Here is a 22,862-nt window from a genome sequence, read left to right as displayed (position 1 = left end):
TCCCTCGTGACGACGTCCTTGTTAAAATTGCGTTATATTATGAAAGGGTGAGGCATTTATTCTTTAGTTGGTAGTACATTGAATTGCTTGAGTTCCATATTAAAAAAACAACAACTTTATTGTAGTAATGTTTTCACTCTTTTGTAGTACTTTGCTCTAAAAGTTTTCACACTCAGCAATTTGTCGCTACCTGTAAGCTACAAATATTCTCAACAATTTAAAATGGAGGCAAGTGTATTTTTGGAAGCTGAAGGGCACTATCCTGTTTTTTTTTTTTTTGGTTTTTTTTGTAATTATTATTATTCTTAAACATTTTAATCCTGACCTTTTTCTTGTAGCGACATTCTTCCAAAGTTAGAATGTTTGACTCCCCCCCCCCCCCCCAGTACAACTTTGGCTTTATTCTCATGACTACATTTTGCACATGTATTTTGATGGCAAAATGTAATTTATATCAGATTGTAATATTACAGACTTTAAACTCAATTTGTCATATGACCATTTTCTTCTAATATTACAATTTTATTCTCACAAAATAAGCATGTTTCTTGGGCCTAAAATATTAACATCCAACCATTTTATTGTACTTTATTTTAATTTCCGGGTCTTTTAGTTAAAAACAATTTCTCTTAGCTTGTTTGCGCTAATGATACTGCTAATCAACCGTTTGAGCTCCCCAAATGTTTGTATACTGAATTTGGAAATGAATCAAATCTTGATCATATTTTCGGATAGATTTTTGTTGCTTTTACACACAATTTTCTCCGACCGAGACCACATTAGCACAGCTGTCAATCCGACTCTCGTCTGCGTAAAATCCACTTTGCGACGGGTCATATTGCAAAGTTTTATTGAAGCGCGGCGCATAATAAAGTCATTTTTCCAGGTGCTTGTTGTGGCTCCCGTTACTGACTGAATGATAATTTCCCCCCCCCCCCCCATCCCACCCCTCCCCCAGAGGGGGTCACGCCCGCTGCATATCAATGGCGGCCGAGTGTGGCTCTCACTACGTTCCCGCAGGCTACGTAACGGCAAAGTCATCTTCAGAAGAGTGTCTAAAATGTCGTCTTGGAGGTCTTGGAGAGACTTTTGGAAGGTGCCGCAGTACGTCTTGGAACTACTTGTTGTGACTGTGAGAATTTTAATTCAATGGGCAAAGGAAGAGTTTAGGAAGTACTTTTGTCAAGTCCACTGTCTGTCTGGTACCGCCCGCCTCCACATGGTGTCACTCTTGAGCTTTTCACGCCAAGCGGCTGCCTCGTCCCATTCCATCACTTGCGGGAAAAGATGATGGCCAGTCGCTCCCCCCTACCCCTCCCACATCTAACAAAGACTTCCATCAATCACTGAAAAAGTCAGGCTGCGATTATTAGAAAACATTTGGTGCAGTTTGGTGATCGGAAAACGTGATCATCAAGTATTGGAGTGAAGTTTTTCCGGTGTACTGTAGGCCTTGCTTCTTCTTCTCCTTCTTCTTCTTCTTCTTCTCGGTGCCGGCAGGGAAGCTTCCTGTCGTGTGCGGCTTTGATCGGAAAAAAGAACTGAGTTAAAGCGCTGGGAAAAGGAGGAGGTATGAAATATGAATGACTACAGCTGTGTTTTTTTTTTTTATGGATACGTCTCAAAAGTTATGCGAGCCGGCTAAAGGGCCCGGAAGTGTGTTTGTGTTGTGCAGATAGGCTCTTCGTCTTCTTCTTCTTCTTCTCATTGTCACGCATGCAGTTTGTTAGCAAAAGAGACTTTTTCGCTTCACGGAATAATGACACCGTTTCTTTCCCTTTGGTCTTCCGAACAAGCCACGAGTGCGGGCGTATGTAAGTGTCGTTTTCCGTCTTCCGTTGGCGGCGACGTCGGCTTTGTCGCCGGTTAAATCTGCGATTGCGTCGCCTTCGGGGAGCGGGGGACTCGTTTTTGAAGTCGGAAGCCGGGATCCCTCGCCGGGATTGAGGGAAACGATCGGGAAAAACGCACAAATCTGGCAGTTTTGGAGTTGTGTCATGGCTAACTCAAAACTAAGATAATATAAAATATACGCTCGTGAGATTCTTTTAAGATGTAAGATGAAGTTGACACAATTGACAGACCTCACCTGAAAGTTTTCCGAAAGCATTTTTGATTCCTATGGGCCACCATACACAGTGCCGCGAGTCAATCTGTGTTTTAGATTTCATTTGGCGAAGCGCTAATTCTTCATCCTCCAAAGATAATCAACATCCATCCATGATCTGAGCCGCTTATCCTCACAGGGGTTGCGAGAGTGCTGCATGACTAATATTTTACCGATGAACCAAGTTTGCGAAAACACTTTTTAACCGTTAAAGACCGCCATACTCAGAACATGTTCCGTGCAATTCTGCAATTGACAACATTTAGATATTATTAATATAATAATATTAATTTAGATGCTTCCTTCGCAGTGGTACCGTCTAATTGGGATTCATTGAAAGATCCGTTCGTCACTGATAGTGTAGTAGGACACAAATGTGGAAGTTCTAGATTCTAGCCACCATCTTTCATTACATTTAATATATAACATCCATCCATCCATTTTCTTAGCCGCTTATCCTCATGAGGGTCGCAGGGAGTGCTTGAGCCTATCCCAGCTGTCAACGGGCAGGAGGAGAGTACACCCTCAACTGGTTTCCAGCCAATCGCAGGGCACATAAAGACAAAGACGCACTCACAGTCACACTCGGGGGCAATTTAGAGTGTCCAATTAATGTTGCATGTTTATGGGGTGTGGGTGGAAATCAGATTACCCGGAGGAAACCCACGTAGGCACAGGGAGAACATGCGAACTCCACACAGGCGGGTCACGATCGAACCCGGGTCCTCAAATATATAACATAGTAAAAAAAAAAAAAAAAACCTGAAACATTAAGAACAATTTATTACTGATAAATTCACTCCCCAAAAAAAATCAATTGACCAAAGCACTTTTTGATCTTTCAGGGGCACCGTACTTTTTTCTAGCAAGTAGCAGAATGATGCAAAAATGTGACAATTTTGGAGTCATGTGCACTCCCCTCTTGTTAAACTTCTAACCCTTAAAAAAGACATTCTGAAAAATTATTTTTGCCACATTTGTCATTGCTTAGTAACGCACAGTAAAATCTTCGTCAGCCTGAAGAGCACCAACTTGCATTACATTCAATAAACATAGATAATAAAAAAAACACAGAAGCATTTATGATTGACAGATTACTAATTAGTTCAATTTTACCCAAAGTATTTTAGACTCTTAAAGGCCACCATACACAAACGATGCACAAATGTAACAGCTTTAGTGTCAAATAAGTACCCGTCTTTCTTTACGCTACTTTAATACACAAAGACAATAAAAAAGACAATAAAAGCAGAAATATTAAGATGAAGGTTTCGTCACAGCGCTACTGTCTTATTAAGAATCATTTCAAGACCCTCTCCGGTCATTTCGGAGCATATTAACTAGCACGCTGGCTTTGATTCGCAGCTAGCACCGAGCCTGTGAACATTATTAGCCTCGCTAATGGGCGGCTTGGCCCGACGCGAGGGTCCGCCTCTGCTGGGAGGGCGGGCTCAGATCTTGTCGGAGAGGGGTCGCGGCTAGCCAACTGTAATCTTCAGGGTCCTCCACTCCCGCTGACCTCCATCTAACGGCAGACCCTCCCTCCCTACGACGCGGCCCGCCCTTGTCGCCGCCGCGGCGGCGGCTCGCCGCCTTTCGCTCGCCCCTCCGCCGCCACTCTTTGCGTGACACCGCAACCCACGTTTGAGGCTCGTCCGGCTGGCCGCGGCGTGGTAGCTCGCCTTGCCCTCGCGCTAACGGCAATTAGCAGCGGCGGAAAGGCGCCGTCCGCGCTCTGCGAACGGCGAGCGGCATGCAATTAGCCACAATACCGTTAATGCGTTGTTGGGGGAACAAAGAGGCTAAAACAGACTGGCGGTGCAACGGGGAGCGGGGTGCTAATGGTAGGGGAGCGGCACGTTTGAACAGACAGGAGACCAAATCGGAAAGATGATCAAATGGACAAAGAATTACATCCCCCCCCAGCCCCCTCTAATTACCCAACGCTTTCATGTGACAACTGACGGAGGGAGTTTTGAATTCAAGTCAACTCCGGTCAGCGGTCTTTGGGCCTCACACTGAGGTGAGCGCTTTTATTTTTTCAAAGAAGAAGAAAAAGCACGCAACGAGATGGTCATGCAGCGTGCGCCCCAACATTTATTCCTCGACTTGATTACTCACAAACGTTTGGCCATTGTCTGATATGTACACTTTTTTATGACTGTATTTAACCGGAACGTGTCGATTAGAGCACAGACGTCTGCCGAGGCTGACTGCGTGAAAACTTTTTGGTTTACGGGGGAGTCCTCGATTTACGCTCTAGCCTTACAGTACTCCGCCGAATGTCAAGAATTTAGGGCTTTTGGGTGAAATTTCAGGATGAACCTATAACTTTTTAACATTTAATTTGACCTTCTCGAAACTTTTCAATGCACATTTGTACTTGTTCAATATCTAGAAGTGTTTCTCACACAAAGTTACGCTCATTATGACTTCAAATAATGTGTTAGTGCAGGTTAAAGATATACCAAGGGTTCTGAGTTACACATGCAAATTTTGGGTTACGCTGGTCAACATAATTTGCGCTTATTAGTTAGCAGGCCACGCTCTGGTCAATGGAGGATGACAGATCAACAGTAAACAGTCAGAAAACCCCAAACTCACAAAAATGTCAAACTTCCTTGTCCTATGTTCTTTGTTAATATTATTCTTTCCACAGGTGTGACTTGCACTGCTTAGCATCTCTCACCGCACCTGGTAGCACTGCCTGGCTCACTACTCCTGTCCTGTCCTGTTACTTCTTGTCGCATCGCTTCCTTGCGAGATTTAACACACATATAGTTAAAAGGTAACGCCTGGCTCACTTCTCCCGTCCTGTCCCATTCTGACCCGTCCTACCCCATTTTCTACTCCTTCTTCCTCTTCTTCACATGGTGTATCTCTGCCTTCCCAGTCCTGTTCTATCCTGTGCCGTCTTGTCCTATTTGCAAATCATTACGTCCTTTTCTCACAAAGTGTATCCAGCACTGCCTTCAGAGTCCACTGAGGACTCTTCATAAATAGATCAAATAAAACATATGCCTGAGTACTCCTGTGCTGTCCTGTCCCATCCTGTTTTATTTGCTACTCAACTTGATTATACACTTTTGCAAATGTTTTGGTTTTCTTTAGAATAAATGTTTAAGGGATTTGTATGACTGTATTAAAATAGAATGCGTCTGAGTGCTACTGTCTTGTCCTGGGCTGTCCTGTCCTACTTCTCGCATTCTTTCCAAACAAGTTGTAGCGCTTCCTTCCCAGTCCTAATTCAGGAAAAAAAAAAAGTATAATTCCAATTGTATGTAATGTTATTATTCTCATATCCAGCCATTTTCCTGTAATTGTCTTCTTTTTTTCTCCATTGTCTTTGAAACCATGTTCTTTCTGACTGCATTTTCATTAAATATCCATCTCACAAAAAACTGTTCCGACATCTAAAGGCACACAGATCCACCATCCTAATCCTTCTAACAGTATGTGTCCCGTTTAGTGTTTTACTGTGTCAACATGACTGCTGTGAAAAAGGCCATTAAAACAACAAAGCTCGTGGTGGCCTATGAAAACGAATAGCGTAATATGTTTTTTACAGTCGAACGCGACCGATTTTCACCTCTCAGATATGTTGTGCTTTGCCATCTTGTAGCATCTTCATGGAACAACGTTCAAAATATCAACCTCATTAGTCCGACGGTCCGACGTAGGGCGTAAGAATAAAATGTTATCGTGCCACTTTATTGAAGCTGGACCCTAATAAATCGTAAGTAACAGATGAAACTTTAAGATGTGGACTCATTAGTTCAACTTTACTTTATGACCTTTTTAAACTACCATACTTTATTGGACGTGCTAGCAAATTAGCAAGTTTCACATATTTGCGGTGGATGAGGACTGAGCCCTGTCTGAATACTGAAAAGCACGCTGTAAACCTCTGGCCCATCACACAGCGTGAATTGTAACTGTTATGCAAGTTTAAGACACATAGAGGCAAGTACTTTATTTGGAAAAAAACACATTTCAAAAAGCCCAAAAGACTGACACTTGAAATTTTGAGGTCTCGCAAAATTTGCTGAAGTTTTACATAAAGTCATGCATGAAGACTATTGACTTTAGAGGTTCATCTTTTTATTATAGCTAACAATTTTAAGACAAAACATGGGCGGTGGACCGCTTTTTGAAAATGCTATCTGCAGTGCATTGTGGGACACATTTATATCCTGACAATTACGAATCTTTGGCACTTTGGAAATGGTTCCTCAGGAAATACCCAGATGATTTTTCCTGCTTGTTTGGGAAAGAAGATTGATGATTATGGATATATCAGTGTTAACACCACCAACGCATCTTGCTCCTTTCAGTCTGAAATCGCTTTGCCACGATTCATTCTTTTGGATCCACCATCTTGTTAAATGAGGGCAGCACATACACAACGAATGGGTTTGTTGACGGCAGACTGTGCTCTGGTATGTGTCGCGTGAAAAGGCCTCAAAAGACAATTTGAGGAAAAGAATACCTATTTATTCATACCGTTTATATAACTGCAGGTGACTTTGCGTACACCCTGGACCGGCTGACAGCCAATCACAGAGCGCATATAGAGAAACACACATTCACAAACCCTCAAAGACCTGTTAGTCCCCCTTTAAAAGTCCACCTCCACTCCATGTATTATTCTGTATCAGATGCACCTGTGTGAGGGCGTTAGACACTTGTCCACACCATACAATCAGTAAAACTTGTAACGTGGCAAAGACCAAAGAGCTATCCAAAGACACCAGAGACAAAATTGTACAACTCCACATGGCTGGAAAGGGCTACGGAGAAATTGCCAAGCATCTTAGTGAAAAAAGGTCCACTGTTGGAGTGGAGCCCCATGCAAGATATCACCTCGTAGGGTCTCAATGATCCTTAGAAAGGTGAGGAATCAGCCCGGGACTACACGACAGGACTTGGTCAATGACCTGAAAAGAGCTGGGACCACTGTTTCCATGGTGACTGTTGGTAATACACTAAGTCGTCATGGTTTGAAATCATGCATGGTACGGAAGGTTCCCCTGCTTAAACCAGCACATGCCAAGGCCTGTCTTAAGTTTGGCAATGATCATTTGGATGATACACAGTAGTCATGGGAGTTTTGAGGTCAGATGAGACCAAAATGGAACTTTTTGGTCATAATTCCACTAACCATGTTTGGAGGAAGACGAATGATGAGTTCCATCCTAAGAACACCATCCGACTGTGAACCATGGGGGTGGTAGCATCATGGTTTTTTTGGGGCGGGGGGGGGTGGTTTTCCACACATGGAACAGGATGACTGCACTGTATTAAGGAGAGGATGACCGCGGCCATGTATTGTGAGATTTTGGGGAACAACCTCTTTACCTCGGTCAGAGCATTGAAGATGGGTCGTGACAATGACCCGAAGCACACAGCCAGGAAAACCAAGGAGTGGCTCCGTAAGAAGCATATCAATGTTCTGGTGTGGCCTAGCCAGTCTCGAGACCGAAAGCCAAAAGAAAATCTTTGGAGGGAGCTAAAACTCCATGTTTCTCTGCGACAGCCCAGAAACCTGTCGAGTGGGCAAAAATCCCTCCTGCAGTGTGTGCAAACCTGGTGAACAACTACAGGAAACGTTAGACCTCTCAAATTGCAAACAAAGGCAACTGTACCAAATATTAACATTGTTTTTCTCAGGGGTTCAAATGCTTATTTGCAGCTGTATCACACAAATAAATCGTTTTTAAAAAATCATACATTGTGATGTATGGTTATTTCTTTTTAGATGATCTCTCTCACAGTGGACATGCACCTACGATGAAAATTTCAGACCCCTCCATGATTTCTAAGTGGGAGAACTTGCAATATAGTCGGGTGTTCAAATATTTATTTACGTGCAAGTTCACCTATATGCGGAATTATTTTGTTTGGTATCGTGGTGCCAAGGAACTATGTTGGAGAAAGGGGAAGAGTTTCTATTAGATGGGCCAAAGCCATCTTACAGAAAGGTAGTGCTTTTGACAGCTCCAAAGTTTTTCTGTGGAGGGCGTCAATTACCTTGAGGCTTTCCAAGTAGCTAAAAAATAACTTTATATATTGATACAGCCCAAACATATCTATATAGTGGACTTCACACTTGAGAGCTGGAGCTGAGATTAAAACCCAAAATCTCAGAAGCGTGAAGCTGACGTACTAACCACCAGTTCAAATTTCTTGAAAATGATAATAAAATACATTATTAATACTTTGCTGGGTTTATGTGTGTGTGCTTGGGAGGTGGGAGGTGGGGAGTGGGGGCTACTCCAAGGGTCTGGAAACATGTTAGGATGGAGTGAAAAGTCCAAAGCAACCCACAGCAGGCCGAGCACGAACAAGAACTTTTCAAGTCAAGGTTGTGAGTGACGATGCAGTCGGGAGAACATGTATCTGACTGTTTTGGTTTAAGTTCTGGTATATAAAAAAAATAAAAAACATTCCTGCAGTCTCACATGCAGACGTTTACACAGGATAGTTTGTTGGGTGTTGTGTGCAACAGACACACACACACAAAAAAAAAAAAAAAGAAAAGAAAGAAAGAAAGCTAGCAAGCCGGTGTCCCCAGAGCAGCAGCAGACTTCACCTTGGCGGAGTAATGCTGTGATATTCTGTTTATTCTTCACTCACTTCATTTTACTCAGAGGAAATCCTCTGGAGATGGCTTATCTTGGAGCTGGAACAGGTGCACTCTAATTTACTCCTATTGCTTGGGGAGCCCAGGGGCCCCCGTAGAGAAGAAAGTAGCGATGTAGCGCACTCCAACTGTAGAGCACAAACAGCCAGAGAAAGAGCATTTAATCGAAAAGAAAGGAAAAACACACTGAGCGCGAGGTTTTTTTTTTTTTTTTTTTTTTTTAGCTAGTTTGGACATCAGGAAAAAAAATGTGTAGTTTTTTTTGATTGTTTTCATGGGGGGGAAAAAAAAAAGAACGGTCATTGAATTTAACTTTCATCGGTTGAACGCTGTTTACTTTGCCGGAAAGTGACGCGCTACACTCGACGGAACAGCGGATGACGTTCGGGACGGCTTTGTTGCGTTACCGCCGCGTGATCGAATGCTTCCTCGATGTTTTGGGCGCAGTGGGGGGAAAACCAGAACAACAACAACAAAAAAAAAAACATAAGTTGCTGGCTTGCCGACAATGTCAAACGTTCCCCAAGGCGTACACACAGGCGAATTCGAGCATTATTCTCCAGGAAAAAAAAAAAAATAAACATGTCTGAAAAGTTAAACAAAACTCAAACTGATGATTTGAAGCATTAACTTTGTTCATGACGGTAACCTTATACAACAGGAAATGGAAATGAATTGGGGTGTAGCGTTCTATCGTAAACAACTTTAGCAATTTTCGAACTTGGCCTCTAGCCTTTTCATTCACTCTCCTGTCTCTCGTCTTAAATAGCTGCGCTAGCAGGTGACGTCACCATTTTCACGGTGCCATATGGCCGGTCAAACAGAGCCGTTCGACATTTTAGGCGAGATTGAAGCGTAGGAGAATATTTACCATACCCGAGACCTGTTGTGCTGTCGGTCGTCACAACAGACGAGACGGCTATTCAAAGATATCGTTCGATGGAATACCAGCTGAAAAGACCAGAAAATATCGATGGATTTCGGCAATTCAACGTGATGGATGGTGCCCGACCAAAATACACACACGCCTGTGTAGCGATCACTTCACTTCAGGTAGGAATTATTCTTCTCAATCTCAAATTACCAAGAAATATTTATCATGCCAAATTGGCTCATTTGAGAACAAATGCGTACTAAAAAAAAAGCAGAGGTTTACGAAGATTTAAGTGTGGCTGCAATCGCTTCCGTGTACGTTCCGTGGAGATGACGCTGTTCTCATTTTGAAAAAAAAAATCATAGTTAATGAATGAAAGTTTGTGTCAAATCAGGTGTCATTTATTTAAAAACTGTATTGGTATTTGTATTGAATGCTAGCTGAAAAGATCGATGGATTCCGGCAAAGATTAACGTGTCGCCGAACACGCTTCTGCGTTCACAAGCCGAAAACCCGTCGTCTTTTTTTTTTTTTTTTCCAATCATAGTTAATAAATGCGAGTTTGTGTCAAGCCAGGGGTCATTTATTTAAAAACTGTATTGGTATTTGTATTGAAAACTAGCAGAAAAGATCGATGGATTCCGGTGCATGGTTTTCCTTTGAATATAACATTTTACTCCCAAAATATTTATTTTGTCTTAGTGTCAGGCATCTTTTTGTCTTTTTTTTGCAGTAATATTGACTTTTTTGCAGTACATTTCCACGTTTTTCCCCTCTTGTAATAAATCTCTTTTTTTTTTCCAGTCCCGTTCCAACGTTGTAACGCTCCGACTTCTCGCGACTTGTCTCTCGCCACGTGATTGTTCTCAGTGTGTAGTCTTGTTCCTGCGCACTCTCCGGCTTTCAACTTTGAATTTACTCCCCAATTCCTTTTCTTGGTAGAAGTATGTTGTGTGCGTGCGTGTGTGTGTGTGTGTTTTGAAGAGTGGAGCTGCTATGTTATTTGTTCGCTATATTATAAGTCTGAATTCAGTCAGTATTTTTGTTTTGTGTTGTTGCTCCCCGGGGAGTTACGCAATCAAAGCAGATGCCTGGAGCGGTCTAGAAAAGCGCCCCTTGTGAATAAAAAAAATCTTGTACACAGCATTTTTTTTTTCGTGTGTGTGTGTTGTGTTACGGGAAGGCGGGGCATGACAACAAAGCAAATATATGGCATTGTTCTCCCAACACTGCACCTTTTTGAAAAGACAATACGAGGCATGTGTCACACAGCTTGACTGTGTTCACCGGGGTGGGAAAGGAAAACACCTTTTTGCACTTTTGACTGACACCGTGACTCGTATTCATGTATGCAAATTGACATTTTCACGCAAGCGGCAACAAAGACAGAAAAAAGCAGCGATCCCCTTATGTCGCAGAATTTAAAATGATTCCTTTTTTTTGTGTGTGTGTGCCTGAGTTGTTACAGTAAACAGGCAGGTTTGAATGTTTGACTCGGGCGCCGTCAGTGTAGTACAGGAAGTCCTCGGTCTACGGCTGAGATCCGTTTCTAGAGTAGCGACTTAGCTCAAATTTCCACTGAAGTCGGATTCCACCATTAAAGTCAGAATTTACATCAAAATACTTTGTATAAAAAAAACAAATACGTTGAAATAAACAAGATGATGTACTTAGCATTACTGCTGAGAGGTGGATGGAGAAGAAGAAAAAGGGGAGGGTGTGCTTAGCTATTGCAAAGGAACCTGGTCCTCAATCCTCTCCATCCCTACAAGTATCAAAGAACCTCGTTTTGGGATCATTGTATCCGACATAGTAATGGAACCCTTCCGTTGCGCTAAAATACAGGATTTGTTAATAATTGTCAACACGGTCGACCGACTGAAGCCGTGGTGGTGTTGGTGTCTCTCCTTTCTCCAACCTTTTTATGATCTTGAGCTTCGTTTTCATGATAATGGATTTTGCAGAAGCATTGCTAAAGGACACATCTTTATTTTTTTGGGCCCATAATGTCTAAAAAGGAGGGCAAAAAAATGCGAAGATACTCCTGGCGTACAGACACAGACAAGCATTAGCCAGACAAAATGGAGGACTGGGGATGGGGGTTGTAAAGTCGAAACGTCTTATGTCGAGACCGTCTTAACTCCTTGTACTACAATATGCCGCGCTGATGGCGACTGGAAGTTGCGCGTTGCCGCTCGGTGAGCGCGTTAAAATAACAGCTGTTTGAAGGGGTACTGTGATATTTACTGTATTCTAACAGTGACTTTGGTTGAACAGCTTGCTGTTTACGTGTAAAGTGGTGCTAGCTTGCTAGCTAGGTGCTAGCTAGCTGGTGCTCGTAAAGATACGAGCGAGACGACTCGCTGGTTTTTCCGAGATCTGAGTCGTCGTTCAGCCGATGTTGTGTTTTCAGTGCAAAATTGAGATATGACCGCTGTGCGTATTTCACAACAATCAGAGGTTTATCGCCGCCCTTCATTCTTCATGTTCTATTTAAATATATTCTTGTATCTTTAATAACGTACACTATTATAGGGTGCTCTTTTTCATTGATTAAAAACATTTTTTGGCGGGTGGGGTGGGATACGCTGGCGTTTCCATTGATTTTAATAATAAAAGCTAATTTGAAATACAAGGGTTTTGAGTAATGAGTATGTTCGTGAGACAAATTAAAGTTATATCTCAAGGTGCCACTGTACAATGTGTAATCCTTTACCTCTGTTTCTTTTAAGCAAGAGTTCTCGACTGAACTTCAACTGGGGGTGTCGATCCAACAGCTTGAACCGTTCATTTCCTACAAGTGATGTTATATGATAGCGAAAGAGTGGGAAATACTTCATTTTCGAGTGCGTTATTTTAAATGTGTAAACCATCATTTGATAACAATACGGTCTCCTTCTTGTGAATATTTGCACTTATCGTGATTGGATCTGGTACCGCGAAAAAACGGGAGCTCAATGTCATTAAAAAAAAAAAAAATTACTTGTACTTTTTGTGTGTAGCCCCAAGCCTACGTTGTTTTTAATCACCTCTTTTTTTTTGGTTTGTTTTTTGTTTGTGACATCGTTTGCTGCGAGATGATTGTATATGCTTGAGGGACTTTTTGGACTTGTTGTCAAGTGGAGAGCATTTGAGCCAATCAATAGCTGTCGGTCCTGTGGCCCGCTCGTACGCGGCCATTAGGAAAGGAGCCTGCTTAAAGCAAGCTCAGCCAATACCATTAGCCCTAGCCTAAGGGCAGCTCCGTGCCTTAGTCAGGGGTAGGCACCTGCCCCCGTCCCCCCCACCCCTCCCTCCTTTCCCCACCCTCACCCCCCTTAACCCCGGCCCCCCCCCGTAACCCCCTCCTCCCCACCATTAAGAGCCTCCCGTGAGACTTCATTTGGACACATCGGCCAAAGAGCACTTCTTTATTCCCTCTCTTTTCTTTACCCGGCTTCACCAAAAATCAATACATCACCCCGCACCACCCTCTTTTTTCCCCCTCTTATTTTCACAATTTTACCTCCATATTATTCTCTGCTCACCACCACTACCCCCCCCCAAAAAAAAAAATCACACGCACAAGCAATTTTTTTTTTGTTTTTGTAACTCCTGTGTGTGTCTTTTCATCTGCAATTTCCTGCTCCTAATGTTTCCACCCCTCACAGGGAAGAGCATGCAGGAATAATTAAATTACATTAGTTTAGCAAAGAGGCCGGAAAATTGTCAGGTAACGTTTCTGGAAATATGCCGCAAGTTTTCCATGGGGAAATTTGGGTGTAATATGTAAGGACATAGTTATAGACACATCCATGAGGGCATTTTGTTTTGAAAGAAGCAGTGATGCACTTACAGTAAATTAATATTTCCTGTACACTTAATATTGTATTTTATTGTGCACTAATTTGATATAATTTCTGTTAATGGTTTTCTGTGGAGGTTGCCGCATTTCTTTGGAGATAATGCAACTTTTCATACTTTTCACAGTTAATAAGGCAATAATGTGGGGAAAGTTCTCACACATTTGGAGCCCCACTGGAATGAAAGTAGTAAAAAGATTGTAAAATTATAAAGGACAAAAAATGTAAGTGAAAGTTGTAAAAACATTCTAAAATTATGGAGAGAGAAAAAATCTGTAGTCAGAATACTATGGGCAGTATTTTTGAAAAAAAAAATATGAAAAGAGCTACACTAACGACATACTGCTCTGCTATTGTATATTACTTGATGCATAATTTTATTTCATTTTGCTTTTACAGACAACTTGTTCCTGATGTAGTTTTTAAAAATTCTGTGTAATAATTAAGTCAGTTATCCTAAAACTGTGTAGATTATTTTTTTTATTTTAATTATATATATATATATATATATATAAATATATATATATGTGTGTGTGTGTGTATATGTATTTTTTAATATATATATATATATATATATATATATATAGATATATATATAGATATAGATATATGTGTGTGTGTGTGTGTGTATATGTATTTTTTAATTATATATATATATATATATATATATATATATAGATATATATGTGTGTGTGTGTATATGTATATTTTTTAATTTATATTATTTTTTTTCTTTGAATATGACTGTAAACATTACACTTTGATCCTCGTAAAACCGAAACGTATACCTTTCAAAATAAAACTGCTTACTTCTTTGGATGTTATTCTGATAAATTAAACATTTTCTTCTTTTAATATTTCAATTTTTGTCCTCAAAAGACTACCGCTTATTAATAATAGTAATATTACATTAATCCCTGAATGATTGAATTTGGATTTGAGATTTCAAACTTTTAGCATTCTGTGATTCCGCGAGAAATCTCAACTGAAACTAAAAAAACATATTGAGAAATGCAACGTTGACGGCAAGAAATCGAACTTCACATTTGGCCTCCCCCCCCCCTGTAAAAATTGCCGGACATTCTCATAATTCCCAGCGCAAACGATCCGGATGGCGCGAGTCTACTGGTGGTGATATCAAGCACGTCCCACGGTGTGCGGCTGGTGGGGGTCACTCTGCTCTCATTTTGACCCCGTGTTATTTTTTATTAATTCCCCCCAACCCCGCCGCTCGCAGCCGGCTCGGCGTGTAAGTCATTTGTTTTTGACACTCAATGAGGGAGACATCAGCGCTGAAATATCTGAGCAGTAATGAGCGCACTTCCTGCTCCGATCGTGTCATAACGCCGAGGCTCTGGAGACCGGGGAGAGCGGGAGAGCGGCGTAATGGCTCTTGGCTGATTCTGGTTTTATTGCGAGCCGATGACCTCGCGCAAAGTTTCCGAACCGCTCGCGTGCCGTCGTATCTGTAAAAGGGGACCTCACTCGTTCGGTTAGCGCGGTGATTGTCAAAGAATCGCTGCCCGAGTACGTCCAGTTCGGTTGTATTTAACTTTTTTTGACATTTGCATGTCATCTTCAAGAACCCTTTGGTTGCAAATATATTTTCTTTAACTGTTATGTGTAGTAAGTTTTCATTGAATCATTATTTATAGTCTCTACAATGTTCATGTTCAAACTGTACATTATGGTACACTTAATAAAATTAAAAATTACTTTTTTTAACTTTTAAATCCTTTGACCTTCCTATTCATCAAAACCTGGGCCTATTATTCGGAATAGTAGTACTAACAGTAGTAAAAGCTGTAGTTTTATGACATGTAGACATGGCATTAAAAGTATTGTTACTGATAATTATAGTAGTTCTTGTACTGTATCAAATGCCGTTAATTTGCTCCACCCTCCTCACCACTCCTGCCCAAAAATAAATAAATACATTTGTCATGTAAAAATAAAATGCCAGTTTAAAGTGTAAAAACATAAAACACTTGGGCCTACTCCCTTACTGCACTGTAATGTTGGTCACAACGGTGGTACAGGTCGTGAAAAGTTCGAGAGCCATTGCATTATTGCAACTAAGAACCGGGAGGTTCTGTCCTAAATCTCGCCACGGCCGCTCTTTACAATAAGAACTCTGAAGAGCCGTAGCCGGTTCCGGCGCGCTGCCCATTTCTGCAGCCGCCTGTATCGATCGCGGGCCCTAATGAGCAGCCGCGGAGCTGTGGCTAATGGTGTTGTGTCTGGTGTCCGCGGTAAACGCCCACGTTGAGATTAGCCTTCCCAGGAGAAGGGGGGAGGTTTTGCCAGCCACGAGCCCTCAGGGTGCTAGCGACACACTCCAGGGGTCAAGGTAAATATCAAATGAACAGGAGGGTCTTTTCAAGACCCCCGCGTGCGTTCCCGTCTAAAAGCGCTTTGACGCCATAACAGAGCTGTGTAAACATTCACTTCAAGTCTTCAAGCGCGGACAAGTGGATTACGACTGGAGCGACAACCCATGTTAACCTGCAGTTACAGTTGCTGGGAAAATAATGATCATGCATCCATCCATTCATGATTATTATTGGAAGTAGTACTAGTTGATGTTGTACTACCACTAACTGGGGCAGGCATAAGTAGTGTCAATTTTTGTTGAAATAATAGTTGTAACGGCGGCATGGTGGGTCAGCTGGAATCGCGTTAGCCTCACACTTCTGATGTCCCGGGTTCAAACCCGCCCCGTGCGTCTTCTCCCTGTCCCTGCGTGGATTTTCTCCGGGCACTCCGGTTTCCTCCCACATCCCCAAAACATGCAACATTAATTGGACACTCTAAATTGCCCGGAGGTGTGATTGTGAGTGCAACTGTTGTTTGTCTCTATGTGCCCTGCGATTGTCTGGCAACCAATTCAGGGTGTACCCCGCCTCCTGCCCGTTGACAGCTGGGATAGGCTCCAGCACTCCCTGCGACCCTCGTGAGGATAAGCGGTGAAGAAAATGGATGGGTGGATGGATTGATAATAGTTGTAACTTGAGGGGTATTGGTGGTTGTAGGTGAAGTAATAATAGTCGGAATAGTGTTACTAATAGTACTAACAGTAATAGTTGTAGAAATAGGGTTAGTAGTGAAAATAGTAATAGTAGTAGTAATTGTATTGATATTAAAATTTGCAAGAATAATGATAGTCATAATGTAATGGTAAAAGTAGTTGTAATAGGAGTAGTAGTAATTGTGAGTAACAGTCAAAATAGTAGAAATGGTAGTAGTTGTTTTGGTAGTAGAGATATTCGTAGCAGTAGTTGGCATATCACAAGTGCTAGTACTGTAGTAGTAATAGCAGAACTAAAAAGCAAATCAAAGTTTTTGTAAATTTCCATAACATGTCTTACAAAGTTCTAGAATGATTATAAAGTATATAATATATATATATATATATGTTTCTTTAAGCTGAGCTGTGAATTTTGACTCAGGTTTGGCGGCTAAATACGGTTCCTTGCCCCACGAAGCCGACCGCAAGTGGTAAGCGGACTCATTCCCCTTACTTTTGTCCATTTGAAGTACGGGCACTGATAACGTGTACCTCCAGATCGGTCTCCAAGTAGTCTTTGCTCATTTGCATGACTGCGCCGTGCACTTTGTGTCTTTGTTTAATTGTTGTAGTTGTAAAGAGTCACCGTTGGAATGGAGACTCAGGCAAACTGCTTGAGTGCTAACAGGAGACCGAGATTGACAGACTGCTAATGGCTTATTTGACTTCGGAGATGGCCCTGGCACAAACACGGCCTCCACCCCCACCCCCCCACCGTACCCTCGGCGGCCATCGGCGGCGGCTCGGCGTGGACGCTCGCCGGCGACATCCGACGACTTCAGCAGATTCCCCCCGCGTAAGTGCTCACCAGATGCCCGGCGTGCCGGTCTTCAAGAAAAGACGCTCATGGTGACACGGGGAGCCGTTGGTGCCCCCATAAAAGCCACAAACCTGCTGTCATATGAGGGTGGGGGGGTGGGGGTGGAGAATGCTTTGACGATTAAAACCGACCCACTCACAAAAAATAGCTACTTTATGACCTTAAGACAGCGTTTAGACTGCAGATCAGTGGTGCGAGATTCTGATTTAATGCCTAAATTTGATCTATTTCCATGTGCAGTGCTGCCATGACATAAACTGGCACAAACCGGTGTTCGACTGATAAAGAATTCTTGAAAAAATTAACCAAAAAAACTGTTTTAAATTCATTGGTACTTCCAGGCTGCACGGTGGGTCGGCTGGAAAGCGTTTGACTCACAGTTCTAAGGACCTGGGTTCAATCCCGGACCCGCCTGTGTGGAGTTTGCACGTTCTCCCCGTGCGTGCGTGAGTTTCCTCCGGGCACTCCGGTTTCCTCCCACACCGCAAGAACATGCAACATTAATTGGAGACTCTAAATTGCCCCTAGGTGTGATTGTTTGTGCGGCTGTTTGTCACGACGTGCCCTGCGATTGGCTGGCCACCAGTCCAGGGTGTACCCTGCGTCCTGCCCGTTGAGAACTGATATCGGCTCTGGCACTCCCCGCAACCATTGTGAGAATAAGCGGCTAAGAAAATGGATGGATGGTATATTGCTGCTCCCACGTAAAGTTTGCTGTCAAACTACATATCAAACTATGAGAATTGCATGTTGTGTACCTCAAACAATCACAGTTTTGCCGTAGGACAGTCCGCTTAGCTTTATTATTATTCTTTATCTTGAAGAACAACTAATATGATTGCAGCTTTAGTGAGGAGCTGCGACTTCTCTCTCTCTCCCTCTCTCTCTGTCTTAGAGATATATATTTACCACAATATATTAGCTAAGTAAGTATGGTATTGTCTTGAATTATGAATGCCTTTCAACATTTTGAAGTTACGAGCAGTCACTTGGTTGATTTTTCTGAGCTTTTTTAAATTTTGCTTCGTGTTGGAAGAAGTCCGATGATCATTCGAGCCGGTTGTGGCTTCATTTCAAGGTATCCCAGAACCAGCTACAAATAGTAAAGGCAGGAGAATCTGACATTAAGTCATCCTCGCCATTAGTTGGCGCTACACTGCGGTGGTTTGACACATCGGCGAGTGAAGTGCCTGACAAAGAAAGAAAGATCTTAGTCCACAATTCTGATCATTTTATTTTAATTATCGCCATCAAAGATGCTGCGCAGAAATTATCGGGCCAAATTCCAGTCCTTATATTTTATAGTCCAGGGGTGGCCCTGATTCGTACTTGGAGGGGAAACCGTTCGGGAATACCAGGTGCTGTAAGCCTCTCTCCCCGGATAAATGGAGAGGGGTTGCGTCATGAAGGGCATCCGGCGTAAAACTGTGCCAAACAATTACGAGCGTCCATCTAAGATGGCACGCAGTGGCGACCCCTAACGTGACAAGCCGAAAGGAAAGGAAGAAGAAGAAGATATAGATTTCTTTTTTGCATTTACGCTGGCTGCCCTTCGCCATATTTGACGGCTATTGCATTAGCATGCGCGTTTGGAAGAGGCCTCGCTCCTCCTATTCAGGCTGCCACGACGGATATTGGAATTGCGCACCTCGAGAGCAAAAACTAGAAATTGCAGGGTAAATCTAGCCGAAGACTCACTGGACACTTCCTCGGCGGCTTTGATGCATTCTAATGAAGACCGTTTGGAGTCACAATGGCGTGTCCTGGCAAACGGCGAGCATGTAAAACAGAAGTGTCAATTATTCAACGCGGGCAGGAGGATGCACGGAGTGACACGGAGAAGGCGGACGGGGGCCGACTGAGCCCCGGGCACACCGAGGCTACCGCTTTGATGCCGGTGTGTGGGCCCGCGAGGAGGAGAAAGCGAGCGCTCCTTCGCTTCCTCGACGTTCCCCCGGACTCCGCTCGTACATCGGCGGCGCGTCCACGCGCTCACCTGCAATGACACGAAAGCAGGGGCCTCCTTTGTTCGTCAAGCAAACGGGCGCACGCGGCACACGTTACAGATAATAAAGTTGTGAACGGCTGATTTTGGCGGCGGCTGACATTACTCATTTATACAATGAGCACTAAAAAGTTCCCCTCTCCCGAGCCCCGTACAATAGCAAGCTTAATTACATTAAGTTTGGCGAGGGGGGGAGTTAATGGATGACATTTTTGCTACATGCCGAGTGCTCCTTCTAATAACAATGGGAACCCAAATAAGACCTAATTAATATGCATAGCGAAGGCCAATGAACTTAATTGTCAAGTTGCTTTTATCAACCTGTCAAAGGGTTGACAATTAAAACGGGCCGCGTTGAAACTTTAATGAGCGGCAAGTAGCAGACGAGGGAACAAAAAGACGCCGGCTTCAGCCGTCATGAAAGACACTACACGACAACTGGCCATTATTATTTCCTTTCAGGGATGAAACTATGCAAATCGCATGATGCATTTTTAAATAACGAGTCAATGAGTGATATTTAATTTATCGCCTATACTCTTAGAATGAATATTTCATGCTGTTTTTAAGTTGACGAATTCATTAGGTAATTTGGATGAGCGAGTTCTTTTGGGTGTCGGCTCTGCGGCGCAAACTTTAGGGCATGTATGGAAACAGATCACCGATCACAGAAATCCATCCATTTTTTTTACGGCTTATCCTCACGAGGGTCACAGGAAGTGCTGGAGCCTATCTCAGCTGGCTGGGGACACCTTGAACTGATTGCCAGACAATCGCAGGGCAGACGGAGACACACAACGGTCACACTCACAATCAATTTAGTGTCCAATTAATGTTGCATGTTTTTGGGATGTGGGAGGAAACCGCAGTGCCTGGAGAAAACCCACCCAGGCACGGGGAGAACACGCAAACTCCACACAGGCGGGGCCAGGATCGAACTGCGAGGCCAACGCTTTACCAGTTGATCGACCGTGCTGCCCCCAATCACAGATATCAGTAATAAAAAAGATTGGGGGCTGTAATAAGCATGCCAGTTCCATTAGTAGGCGATGCCACCTTGTAAAGGAACATTTGCACCTTTTTTTTTTTTTACATGTCTCAAGTCACTCAAAACTTCAAAACACAATTCAGACAATTCAGATTTCATTCCCACTCACCTTCAGACAATTTATTTAACATTTAACATGGCGGCACGGTGACCTCAGCTGGTAAAGCGTTGGCCTCACAGTTCTGAGGATCCGGGTTCGATCCCAGCCCCGCATGTGTGGAGTTTGCATGTTCTCCCCGTGCCTGCGTGGGTTTTCTCCGGGCACTCCATTTTCCCCCCACATCCCAAAAACATGCAACATTAATTGGACACTCTAAATTGCCCCGAGGTGTGATTGTGAGTGCGGCTGTTTGTCTTAATGTGCCCTCCGATTGGCTGGCAACCAGTCCAGGGTGTTCCCCGCCTCCTGCCCGTTGGCAGCTGGGTTAGGCTCCAACTCTCCCCGCGACCCTAGTGAGGATAACCGGCAAAGAAAACAGATGGCTGGATGAACCTAACATGTTTTTGGAGTGTGAGAGACAATCCCACGCAAACATGGGCAGAACATGCCAACTCCACAAGGAAAGGCCACAGCCCGTATTCGAACCCCCAACCTGAGAAACGTGCAAACCCGCAAAAGACTCGCCGACTATTTTCCGCTTTGTGTCCTCTTCAACACACTTGTGCTCCATCTTACTGAACTCAAAGCTATTCTTTTTTTTTTTTTTTTTCAGGAAGCTTCCACTTTTAAACCTGTCTTCCTAACTTTTCGGGCCGCAAAATGCTTTTACTGTGAAGCCAAACCCCCCCGACGTTTTCAGTTGAAAGAGGTGCAGCGTAAACAGCCCCTAAGAGTCTGTCAAGGAGAACAACCTGCGCCATGTTTGCGCCTTAGGAAGGAAGCATTCTGGTGTTCTTTTTCCCCCCTTCCCAGCACTGACACGGGCGTGTCTGGGCTCCAGAAGGGAGTGAGGAGGGGGAGGGAAAGTGCTGACTCACTCCCAGTACGCTGGTTGTTGTTCTCCCTTACAGATGTGACCGTTAATAGGCCCGCATCCATAATCATTAGTGTGTCTCAGTGCACAGGTACCCGATGGGCCCCGTGCGTCTGCCATTTGGTCTCGGTTCACCGTGCCTGCCTGCAGATGTGAGACGCGCACACACCTGCTCGGGGGAGGCGGGGGCGGTTGTGGGGGCGACGGCGGAGGCGGCTCTGGAACGGACCGCCGCCATCCGTCACAGCTCGCGCCGCAGCCGCTCTGTCGGAACAAGGCCTCGGTTCCGGTCGGGCGGCCCTCAGACTGTAGGTCAGCGGCCGTCTCTCGTGATGAATCATATCCTCTCGTCCCTTCACGCCACAGCGAGCCTCCCCGCAAAGGCTCTTCGCGCACCGCGGCGCCAAGAGTTAGCTCAGGTGGGGCGACGAGGTGAGGACGCCACCTTAAGGAGAGACCCCGAATAATGATCTCGACGGGAATCTCTCTGGCGGGCGTCGGGCCACGCTTCACACTACATTTGTTGACGTGGGCATGCATGTGCACGTCTCACGCCAGCCCGCCTCCCATCAAGCCGTAATGAGGCCAGCTGGCTCCGCGCAAGGACCAAACCAAACCGGAGCGACGGCGGCCCCGCCGACCTGGCTCGCCCCCCCCGTGCTCGCCCTCTTTTCTCTTCTTGGTTATCTCCGAGGAGCACGCACGGCTGAGCACACATCCGCTCACGTTCGCGAGGTAGATTTGGAAATGGCCGAGCGTATTTGTTAAAATGTTCTGTCGGGGCAAGTCCGCGAGCTGACGTGCAGAACAAGCCTGCAACAGGAGGGGTTGCGCTTCAGAACAGAAAAAAGGAGGAGATATGCCCGCAGGCGCAGTCCGGGGAATATATGGAAATACAATCTTAGCAACGCGCCACGGTAACTACAATAAAAACAACAGATGAAATTACAGGAGCTGCATTCACAGTCTAAATCCATTGTCGTACAGTGAGATTATTTTTGCGCTATTTCATCCACATCTCGCCCCCCATATCCTACACTCAAGACAATTTTACAACATTTCAGACCAAAATATGCACAAATTTAGTGCAAACCCGACGTATGCATTGTATCTTATGGGTTCAAGAAAAAGAAACTTAAAAATCACACGAAACCACACGGAGCCTGGTAGGGTTCCATGCTGCATCTGCAAGTCTTCCCGTGAGACTGCGGGTGAGAGCTGTGGCCCTCAGCAGCTCTGGCGTGAGTGTGTTTGTGGTTTACTGTTCTTCAAATATTCAATAAACAACTTAAAAAGTGCTTTTGTACTATGGGTCTACTTTCCACCATGACAGGGTATCACAATCAGTAAGTAAACCTCATACAAAAAGGATCGCTTAAAGAAACACGATACCTGGTGCACAAACGGCGAACACGACATATCACGAAGGAATACTGCATTTCCAATTTAGCTTCCATCTTCTCAGAGCAAATTATTTTACTT

The 22,862-nt window shown here is 43.9% G+C and overlaps 1 long non-coding RNA gene across 1 annotated transcript; it reads left to right on the top strand.

Annotated features, from left to right (window-relative positions):
- The first annotated feature begins 993 nt into the window (after nt 1–993).
- Nucleotides 994–18,224, top strand: LOC133509703 (uncharacterized). The gene is made up of 3 exons (XR_009797427.1): nt 994–1,570; nt 16,916–16,964; nt 17,106–18,224. It is a non-coding gene; the product is annotated as an uncharacterized LOC133509703 (long non-coding RNA).
- The last annotated feature ends 4,638 nt before the right edge of the window (nt 18,225–22,862 follow it).

This window comes from Syngnathoides biaculeatus, chromosome 12, assembly GCF_019802595.1.
Source record: "Syngnathoides biaculeatus isolate LvHL_M chromosome 12, ASM1980259v1, whole genome shotgun sequence".
Taxonomy (NCBI): Eukaryota; Metazoa; Chordata; class Actinopteri; order Syngnathiformes; family Syngnathidae; genus Syngnathoides; species Syngnathoides biaculeatus.
The sequence above is the reverse complement of the archived record's forward strand: the minus strand, read 5'-3'. Positions and strand labels throughout refer to the sequence as shown.